This window comes from Schistocerca serialis, unplaced genomic scaffold, assembly GCF_023864345.2.
Source record: "Schistocerca serialis cubense isolate TAMUIC-IGC-003099 unplaced genomic scaffold, iqSchSeri2.2 HiC_scaffold_1167, whole genome shotgun sequence".
Classification (NCBI taxonomy): Eukaryota; Metazoa; Arthropoda; class Insecta; order Orthoptera; family Acrididae; genus Schistocerca; species Schistocerca serialis.
This window is the reverse complement of record NW_026047367.1, coordinates 227501-235258: the sequence shown is the minus strand read 5'-3', so window position 1 is coordinate 235258 and position 7758 is coordinate 227501. Positions and strand designations below refer to the sequence as shown.

The following is a 7758-nucleotide window of genomic DNA, read 5'->3' as shown; positions in this document are numbered from 1 at the left end:
GCGATCGCATTGCTCACTGTACGGATTCCCATGCCGAGCGATCAGCTAGGAAGCGCCCCATCCACGTCGGTACCCTTGGGCGTTGCACTCGCAGTCGCAAAAAACGTTGGGCAAATATATTTCTCCGATGCTGAGCGATCAGCTAGGAAGCGCCCCATCCATGTCGGTACTCGTACGCGTCGCACTCGCAGTCGCAAAAAACGCTGGGCAAATATATTTCTCGGAAGAGTAATGACAGTCCGAGCCTCCTGCGTGGGAAGAGTCTTTCTAGGCCCTGACCCACGGGAAGCGTGTAGCTTCCCCCATCCCGGACATTTCACGTCGTCACACTACCGGTATTGACTAATAGACTGATTGCTGATAATCATTAGCCACACACTGGGGGAAACGGCCGACAGGGGCGGCAACATAGTGGAGCCGCAGTGTCACTAATGTACAGAGATAGAACAGTTTCGACTGGAACCAGAGTAACCGTATACACGGCACTGATTAGTAATAGATGCAGAGCCATCAGAATACAGATAATATATACAACCGTCCCTTATACATGCTGAAAGACTCTGCACACAATGAGAACCACACGTCAGCCAGACACTATCACACACTACTCTCTGCCTCTAACAGGCACACACACAATATCTAACCACCAGCATGGAAGAACATCCGGTGCATCCTCTCCGCCACATTACACAATCCACACTATCATAACCAGACCGGGAGGTCCACCCAGAAAACAGAATATCCCACCCTTCCGACATCCGCCATTGCTCAGCTAAGCCACGAACACCCACACATGTCCTACACAGGGGTGCACCCAACATCACAATACTGCCTCCTGTCACAGTACACAAACAATGGCAGGAATGAAAGACACAGATCTGCCACAACCTTGGAATCGGAGCGCCGCCTGTCATGAGCCACAAGTGCATCCTGACGTGACAAATCGGATGATCCCGCAGGCATGCACTTACGATAATCACTATCAACGAACCTGCCGCCCCCTCCCCCCCCAAAATACACCTTTCCCTACAACGTGTACCTTAACCTAAGCTATATTGTACCTTAACCTAAGCGATATTGTACCTTAACCTAAGGTATATCGTACCTTAACCTAACCTACATTGCGCCTTCACCTAACCTACGTTGTACCTTAACCTAACCTACGTTGTACCTTAACCTAACCTACGTTGTACCTTAACCTAACCTACGTTGTACCTTAACCTAACCTACGTTGTACCTTAACCTAACCTACGTTGTACCTTAACCTAACCTACGTTGTACCTTAACCTAACCTACGTTGTACCTTAACCTAACCTACGTTGTACCTTAACCTAACCTACGTTGTGCCTTAACCTAACCTACGTTGTGCCTTAACCTAACCTACGTTGTGCCTTAACCTAACCTACGTTGTGCCTTAACCTAACCTACGTTGTGCCTTAACCTAACCTACGTTGTGCCTTAACCTAACCTACGTTGTGCCTTAACCTAACCTATGTTGTGCCTTAACCTAACCTATGTTGTGCCTTAACCTAACCTATGTTGTGCCTTAACCTAACCTATGTTGTGCCTTAACCTAACCTATGTTGTGCCTTAACCTAACCTATGTTGTGCCTTAACCTAACCTATGTTGTGCCTTAACCTAACCTATGTTGTGCCTTAACCTAACCTATGTTGTGCCTTAACCTAACCTATGTTGTGCCTTAACCTAACCTATGTTGTGCCTTAACCTAACCTATGTTGTGCCTTAACCTAACCTATGTTGTGCCTTAACCTAACCTATGTTGTGCCTTAACCTAACCTACGTTGTGCCTTAACCTAACCTACGTTGTGCCTTAACCTAACCTACGTTGTGCCTTAACCTAACCTACGTTGTGCCTTAACCTAACCTACGTTGTGCCTTAACCTAACCTACGTTGTGCCTTAACCTAACCTACGTTGTGCCTTAACCTAACCTACGTTGTGCCTTAACCTAACCTACGTTGTGCCTTAACCTAACCTACGTTGTGCCTTAACCTAACCTACGTTGTGCCTTAACCTAACCTACGTTGTGCCTTAACCTAACCTATGTTGTGCCTTAACCTAACCTATGTTGTGCCTTAACCTAACCTATGTTGTGCCTTAACCTAACCTATGTTGTGCCTTAACCTAACCTATGTTGTGCCTTAACCTAACCTATGTTGTGCCTTAACCTAACCTATGTTGTGCCTTAACCTAACCTATGTTGTGCCTTAACCTAACCTATGTTGTGCCTTAACCTAACCTACGTTGTGCCTTAACCTAACCTACGTTGTGCCTTAACCTAACCCATATTGTACCTTAACCTAACCCATATTGTACCTTAACCTAACCCATATTGTACCTTAACCTAACCCATATTGTACCTTAACCTAACCCATATTGTACCTTAACGTAACCTAATTTGTGCCTTAACGTAACCTAATTTGTGCCTTAACGTAACCTAATTTGTGCCTTAACGTAACCTAATTTGTGCCTTAACGTAACCTAATTTGTGCCTTAACGTAACCTAATTTGTGCCTTAACGTAACCTAATTTGTGCCTTAACGTAACCTAATTTGTGCCTTAACGTAACCTAATTTGTGCCTTAACGTAACCTAATTTGTGCCTTAACGTAACCTAATTTGTGCCTTAACGTAACCTAATTTGTGCCTTAACGTAACCTAATTTGTGCCTTAACGTAACCTAATTTGTGCCTTAACGTAACCTAATTTGTGCCTTAACGTAACCTAATTTGTGCCTTAACGTAACCTAATTTGTGCCTTAACGTAACCTAATTTGTGCCTTAACGTAACCCATGTTGTGCCTTAACGTAACCCATGTTGTGCCTTAACGTAACCCAATTTGTGCCTTAACGTAACCCATGTTGTGCCTTAACCTAACCTATATTGTGCCTCAACCTAACCTATATTGCGCCTTAACCTGACGCACGTTGTCGCTGAACCTGCTCTGTAATTGTTATGCAACTCGTTAAATTAGTGTAGTGTTGCCTAACCGCAACCCTCGCAATATAGTTCGCTATTCGCACTGCCCGGTCCCCTGTGTATCGCGTCATGTTAAACACCTTGCAGGTGTTGCTGACTTTCCACATGCTCCTGCTATACACTGTAATGTGGATAGCAGCAGGACGTACATGCCCCCCCCCCTTCCCCCCTGCCTTCGCAAGCTGGTCGTTGAGAAGTTTGCATGTTCAATGCCCTTCGCATGCCGACGTACTCAGCCTACGTTGTGGTACGGCCTGTCACCTGTCCGCCGATGTACGCAAAACCCACAAACTGTACTGCACATTGGTCCGTATGTACTGAATGATACATCGTGGCACATGTGTGACCGTACGACGACTGCGCCTAGCAACGGCAGACCATACAGTCCAAATATTGTGCACGCAGCTACGTGTCGTCTCCCTATAAGAGCTGGATTGCAGTGTGGTACGCCATTCAGACGTGTGGGAGGAACGGACGCCCTGGATGGCGATCAGCATGAGCAGTCTGTTGATGTAGTGGAGCGTGTATTCGGACGTAGTCGTCTCTTCTCACACACCGTGATAGCATGTTGCACCGCGTTCCACATCTGCGACATCCTGCAGAGGCCGGCTGACAGTCGTTCGCGCAATGGACACCGCATACGTACGGGGGCTACCTTCCACGTGTTCTCGAGGCGTGCACATGTTGTTGCGTCTATGTGGGCAGACGTAGTGTGTTGTGACACCTGACACAGGCATGCAATACTCGTTGCAAATGGCGATGGACGTCTACGTTTGCTGGTGACGTTACGCAAATGAACAACAGGTAACCCGTTGTGGTGCGGTTGTTCTCGCTAGAGGTGAATCAGTGTTGGCGACGATCGGTCGAGCTATTAACCGGTTGTTTCAGGGATACCCACCATGCCCACGAACGTGAAAGGGGACCCACCATGCCCACGAACGCGAAAGGGGATCTGGGTGTGAGGCGATACGCGGCGGTGGCTGGGTGGGACCGTCCCCGGCCGGTGAGGGGGGGCCGCCCGGCGTGCTGGCAGCGCGGTGCGTGGGCGCACGCGCTACAGCCGGCTGGTGGGGGCGGCCAGTGGCAGGCGCGCCGGCCGACGGACGCGGCAGGCGGCGCAGCTGCGCGCCGGCGCCCCCTGCTCGCGGCGCCTTGCGGCCAAAGTAGGTCCTCGCGGGCCCGGTGCGAAGCGCGGTGGCCATCTGCAGTGTGCTGGTCCGATTGAGGACTGTGTGCGCTGAGGATGCGCCGCCGCCCGGCGCTCGGCGCCGCGACGCCGTCTGCTGCTCGGTCGCCCCAGCGGTTCTCGCAGGTGGTTTGTATCGCAGCTGTGCGGACGTGTTGGCGCGTGCGCTGTGCTGGGAGAGTTCGCTTCGGCACCCAAGTGGGGCTTTTGTCCTTCTGTGGCGCTGGCGTTGGAGCTGCCGGTCACCGTAGGTGGCGCGTGTTGTCTCCCGCCGGCAATGCCACGACAGCACGCTCCCGGGCCTCTGTCGGCAGCGGCAAGCTCAGTTGGGAGCACGGGTGGTCGCACCTAAAGCGTCTACTCGCCTAACTCCGGGCGATTGCGCCTCTCTCGAACCCGACCAAGTACTTAGGACGGCGCTGCGCGCCGCCGGGACCTGAGAGGGTTTCGAGGTGTGTTGTGCAGGGGAGCTCAGCCTCCTCCTGTTTGCAGAATAATTGAGCGGACGCTTGCGTGTTCGCGCGGGCCCCCGGGACACACTCCCGGGCGGCCGGCTGCTCAGCTCTAGTTGACGCAGCTCCCTGGTTGATCCTGCCAGTAGTCATATGCTTGTCTCAAAGATTAAGCCATGCATGTCTCAGTACAAGCCGCATTAAGGTGAAACCGCGAATGGCTCATTAAATCAGTTATGGTTCCTTAGATCGTACCCACGTTACTTGGATAACTGTGGTAATTCTAGAGCTAATACATGCAAACAGAGTCCCGACCAGAGATGGAAGGGACGCTTTTATTAGATCAAAACCAATCGGTCGGCTCGTCCGGTCCGTTTGCCTTGGTGACTCTGAATAACTTTGGGCTGATCGCACGGTCCTCGTACCGGCGACGCATCTTTCAAATGTCTGCCTTATCAACTGTCGATGGTAGGTTCTGCGCCTACCATGGTTGTAACGGGTAACGGGGAATCAGGGTTCGATTCCGGAGAGGGAGCCTGAGAAACGGCTACCACATCCAAGGAAGGCAGCAGGCGCGCAAATTACCCACTCCCGGCACGGGGAGGTAGTGACGAAAAATAACGATACGGGACTCATCCGAGGCCCCGTAATCGGAATGAGTACACTTTAAATCCTTTAACGAGTATCTATTGGAGGGCAAGTCTGGTGCCAGCAGCCGCGGTAATTCCAGCTCCAATAGCGTATATTAAAGTTGTTGCGGTTAAAAAGCTCGTAGTTGGATTTGTGTCCCACGCTGTTGGTTCACCGCCCGTCGGTGTTTAACTGGCATGTATCGTGGGACGTCCTGCCGGTGGGGCGAGCCGAAGGCGTGCGACCGCCTCGTGCGTGCTCGTGCGTCCCGAGGCGGACCCCGTTGAAATCCTACCAGGGTGCTCTTTATTGAGTGTCTCGGTGGGCCGGCACGTTTACTTTGAACAAATTAGAGTGCTTAAAGCAGGCAAGCCCGCCTGAATACTGTGTGCATGGAATAATGGAATAGGACCTCGGTTCTATTTTGTTGGTTTTCGGAACCCGAGGTAATGATTAATAGGGACAGGCGGGGGCATTCGTATTGCGACGTTAGAGGTGAAATTCTTGGATCGTCGCAAGACGAACAGAAGCGAAAGCATTTGCCAAGTATGTTTTCATTAATCAAGAACGAAAGTTAGAGGTTCGAAGGCGATCAGATACCGCCCTAGTTCTAACCATAAACGATGCCAGCCAGCGATCCGCCGCAGTTCCTCCGATGACTCGGCGGGCAGCCTCCGGGAAACCAAAGCTTTTGGGTTCCGGGGGAAGTATGGTTGCAAAGCTGAAACTTAAAGGAATTGACGGAAGGGCACCACCAGGAGTGGAGCCTGCGGCTTAATTTGACTCAACACGGGAAACCTCACCAGGCCCGGACACCGGAAGGATTGACAGATTGATAGCTCTTTCTTGATTCGGTGGGTGGTGGTGCATGGCCGTTCTTAGTTGGTGGAGCGATTTGTCTGGTTAATTCCGATAACGAACGAGACTCTAGCCTGCTAACTAGTCGCGTGACATCCTTCGTGCTGTCAGCGATTACTTTTCTTCTTAGAGGGACAGGCGGCTTCTAGCCGCACGAGATTGAGCAATAACAGGTCTGTGATGCCCTTAGATGTTCTGGGCCGCACGCGCGCTACACTGAAGGAATCAGCGTGTCTTCCTAGGCCGAAAGGTCGGGGTAACCCGCTGAACCTCCTTCGTGCTAGGGATTGGGGCTTGCAATTGTTCCCCATGAACGAGGAATTCCCAGTAAGCGCGAGTCATAAGCTCGCGTTGATTACGTCCCTGCCCTTTGTACACACCGCCCGTCGCTACTACCGATTGAATGATTTAGTGAGGTCTTCGGACTGGTACGCGGCATTGACTCTGTCGTTGCCGATGCTACCGGAAAGATGACCAAACTTGATCATTTAGAGGAAGTAAAAGTCGTAACAAGGTTTCCGTAGGTGAACCTGCGGAAGGATCATTACCGACTAGACTGCATGTCTTTCGATGTGCGTGTCGTGTCGCGCAACACGCAGCTACCTGTACGGCTCGCAGTAGCCGTGCGCCGCGTGCGGAACCACGCGTTCGTCTCAAAACTAACGGCAATGTTGTGTGGTACGAGCGCTGAAGCGCTGGAGCGGCTGGCCTGCGGCACCTGGCGCCTGGCGCCGGTTTTGAATGACTTTCGCCCGACTGCCTGTCCGCTCCGGTGTGGAGCCGTACGACGCCCATCGGCCGTGAGGCCGTTGGACACTGAACGCTGGAACAGGGCCGCCACACGCCTCAGTCCCGCCTATGCAACTGTCTCGAAAGAGATGGTGGAAACTATGAAAAGATCACCCAGGACGGTGGATCACTCGGCTCGTGGGTCGATGAAGAACGCAGCAAATTGCGCGTCGACATGTGAACTGCAGGACACATGAACATCGACGTTTCGAACGCACATTGCGGTCCATGGATTCCGTTCCCGGGCCACGTCTGGCTGAGGGTCGGCTACGTATACTGAAGCGCGCGGCGTTTGCCCCGCTTCGCAGACCTGGGAGTGTCGTGGCCGCCTGTGGGGCCGGCCGCGTCTCCTTAAACGTGCGATGCGCGCCCGTCGCCTGGCGGTTCGCATACCGGTACTTACTCGGTAGCGTGCACAGCCGGCTGGCGGTGTGGCGTGCGACACCTCGTACAACGACCTCAGAGCAGGCGAGACTACCCGCTGAATTTAAGCATATTACTAAGCGGAGGAAAAGAAACTAACAAGGATTCCCCCAGTAGCGGCGAGCGAACAGGGAAGAGTCCAGCACCGAACCCCGCAGGCTGCCGCCTGTCGTGGCATGTGGTGTTTGGGAGGGTCCACTACCCCGACGCCTCGCGCCGAGCCCAAGTCCAACTTGAATGAGGCCACGGCCCGTAGAGGGTGCCAGGCCCGTAGCGGCCGGTGCGAGCGTCGGCGGGACCTCTCCTTCGAGTCGGGTTGCTTGAGAGTGCAGCTCCAAGTGGGTGGTAAACTCCATCTGAGACTAAATATGACCACGAGACCGATAGCGAACAAGTACCGTGAGGGAAAGTTGAAAAGAAC

At 52.5% G+C, this 7758-nt stretch overlaps 3 non-coding genes across 3 annotated transcripts in view; all 3 read left to right on the top strand.

The window, feature by feature from the left end:
- Positions 1 to 4763: 4763 nt before the first annotated feature.
- Positions 4764 to 6672, top strand: LOC126433489 (small subunit ribosomal RNA). The gene has a single exon (XR_007578524.1). It is a non-coding gene; the product is annotated as a small subunit ribosomal RNA (ribosomal RNA).
- Positions 6673 to 7025: 353 nt separating this feature from the next.
- On the top strand, positions 7026 to 7180 carry LOC126433472 (5.8S ribosomal RNA). Its single transcript, XR_007578510.1, has one exon. It is a non-coding gene; the product is annotated as a 5.8S ribosomal RNA (ribosomal RNA).
- A 188-nt stretch (positions 7181 to 7368) lies between these two features.
- LOC126433501 (large subunit ribosomal RNA) overlaps positions 7369 to 7758 on the top strand; it is a 4222-nt gene continuing 3832 nt past the window's right edge. The window contains exon 1 of the ribosomal RNA XR_007578534.1: positions 7369 to 7758. This exon is cut by the window's right edge and continues 3832 nt beyond it. This is a non-coding gene — a ribosomal RNA (large subunit ribosomal RNA).